The sequence below is a fragment of the Colobus angolensis genome, unplaced genomic scaffold (assembly GCF_000951035.1).
Source record: "Colobus angolensis palliatus isolate OR3802 unplaced genomic scaffold, Cang.pa_1.0 Scaffold14, whole genome shotgun sequence".
Lineage (NCBI taxonomy): Eukaryota > Metazoa > Chordata > Mammalia > Primates > Cercopithecidae > Colobus > Colobus angolensis.
The window spans coordinates 60,012-63,114 of NW_012114488.1; positions in this window are offsets into that span (position 1 = coordinate 60,012).

Consider the following 3,103-nt stretch of genomic DNA (forward strand, 5'->3'; position numbering starts at 1 on the left):
AAAAATAGAAAAAACAGTGTTAAAATTTGCACAGAACCACACAATACCCTGGATAGCCAAAGCAAGAAGAACAAAGCTTGAGACATCACACTACCGGACTCCAAAATATACTGCAAAGCCATAGTAACCAAATAGTATGGTACTGTCATAAAAACAGGTACGTAGACCAATGGAACAGAATATAGAACCCAGAAAAATCAATCTCATATTTATAACCAACTTATTTTCAACAAAGGCACCAAGAACATTCACTGTGAAAAGGACAGTTTCTTCAATAAGTAGACACCTCATGTCTCAAAAGAAGACCTATAGATGGCCAACAGGTATGTGAAAAAATACTGAACATCAGTATTCATCAGGGAAATTCAAATCAAAACCATAATAAGATGTTCATCAACCAAGTTAGAATGGCTGTTGTCAAAAAGACAAAACATAAAAAATTGCTAGTGGGATTAGGAGAAAAGGGGAACTCTTATACACTGTTGGTGGGAATGTAAATTAGTAAACCCGTTAAGGAGTCTGGGCATGGTGGTGCATGCCTGTAATTCCAGCACTTTGGGAGGCCAAGGTGGGCAGATAGCTTGAGCTCAGGAGTTCAAGACCAGCCTGGGCAATCTGTTGAAACCTCATCTCTACAAAAAATACAAAAATTAGCTGAGCGTGGTGGTGTGTGCCTGTAATCCCTGCTACTTCGGAGACTGAGGTGGGAGAATTTCTTGATCCCAGGGGGTCAAGGCTGCAGCAAGCCAAGATTGCACCACTGCGCTCCAACCTGAGCGACAGAGCGAGACCCTGTCTCAAAAATAAAATAAAAGTATAGCCACTAAGGGAAAACTGTATGGAAGTTGCTCAAAAACTAAAAATAGAGCTCTCATATTATGCAGCAATCCTACCACTTGGTATATATCCAGAAAAAAGGAAATCAATATGTTGAAGATCTATGTGCTCTCCCATGTTTATTGCAGCACTATTCACAATAACCAAGACGAGGAATCTACCTATATGTCTATCAGCAGATGAAAGGGTAAAGAAAACGTGGTATATACACACAATAGAACACTTTTGCAGTAACAAAGAATGAAATTCTGTTATTCATGGCAACATGGATGAGCTAGCTTGGGGACATTATGTTAAGTAAAATAAGCCAGGCATAGAAAGATAAATACCGCATGTTCTCACCCATATGTGGAAGCTAAAAAAGTTGATCTCATAGAAGTAGCGTAGAATAGTGGTTACTAGAGGCAGGCAAGTGTGGAGGGGAGTAGGTTATAGCCAAAGGTTAGTTAATGCATACAGGATACAAAGGTACAGCTAGCTAGGATGAATAAGTTCTAGTGTTCTATAGCAGGATTGGGTGAGTATAATTTACAACCATTTATTGTATATTTTAAAATAGCTGAAAGAATGGACTTTGAATGTTTTCAACACAAAGAAATGATAAATGTTTAAGGTGTTGGATATGCTAATTACTGTTCCTTGATCATTACACATCATATACATGTGTGGAAATACACTGTATCTTATTAACATGTACAGTTATTGTTTGTAAACTAAGAGTAATAATAAAAGCCCCCAACACACACATTTCTTTTGTGCTTTTGTCAGAAATTTAAAAAAGGAAAAATGCTATAGGAAAATTAATCTGGCAAAATTGCTTAGAGTGGTTTGGAAGATATGAACTAGTGCTGAGGAGCGGAAACTTGTTAGGATTGGCAGTTAATTCCGAAACTAATCGTATGCACTGTAGAGAAGAGACACTGGTAGGAATATAAATGCATAAATGCATGAGACTTTCAGAACGTCATCATAGTCTTGGTGACTGTAGATATGGGGAGATGTGATGACTCTGAAGTTTGGCAGTAAAGTGACAGGAGATGTTAATGATGCATCTGAAATAGGATTTCTCCACCATGAGCTAGTTTTTCAGGGAAGGCAATCACTTGGGTTTTGACATGTTAAATGTGTGACATGGGGTATCTGCCAGACAGTTAGGAATTGTTGACTTTTTGCTTTATTCTGCTTCTCTGGACGTGCCCAGCTTTCCAGGGGATGATAGGTGCGGGGGCACAGTTCAGAGAGCAGGCTTCCTTGATTGCCAAGAGCCCATACAGGATCTCAGGAAAGTGAGACTCTGTCCTCAGTGCAGGATTCCTGTTTTCCACTGGTGTCTTTCAAAGGGTGGGGTGGCCTTCTGAGATAATGTCGATATGCAACAGCATGGCCTGTCACTGGCAATGACTTGACCACTGTCTGTGAGAAAAGCACAGGACAGAGTACCCAAAAGCTCACTTGAGAGCTTTAACACTCCATACCAAACTCAGATCCTTCCCTTTTATTCAAAACATGAGATACTCGTCCCTTCTGGATGTCTCCTCAGACCTTCCCGCAAAGTGAGCTAACTAGACTATGTGTGAGCTACTGCTGGTTATGGTTTACTCTCATTACGCTATTATCATAGGGTGGGAGTTCCGATGGTCAAGACAGATGGGAATGTAGCTTTGAGATGGTTAACTCTGCTTGGTAAGATTTCTTTTGTATTTGCCTTTCTTTACTTTTGGAGTTAAAAGAATACAAGCTGATCTACAGTTATCTTGCTTTCATCTCTCCTTGTTCTGTTATCCCAGTTCAAGTTTAGACCCCTGCCTCAGATGTCTGTTCTGGCTGATTGACATAGTTGCTTCTGAATGGATTAAATGACTGACATCTTTGGTTTTTCCTATGTGATAGTTTCTATTTGGTGATTCCTTCTCATACAACAGAACTGTGAGGTAGCCTGAAGCCTAGGGGAGACGTCAGGTCTGGACACCTGAAATTATCATCATAGAGCTGTGGAATGATCGATGTAGAGCCTTATATTTAGTCATTTCAAGGTTTTCATGTGCCGTTTCGTGTGACTTCTGCCATTTTAATCTTACAACCTGTGAAGTAAGCATCTTGTTTGCCTACAATGATTGCTTGAATTAAGTTCAAAATTAATTGTACCAAAGCCTGGAAGTACAAAAGTACTTTGTAGTGAGTACAAAAGGCTGGAAAAGAAAGACAGCATTACTGACCCAAATCACATGGCAGTGTAGCAAAGGCCGATTCCCAGCACTAATAGTAA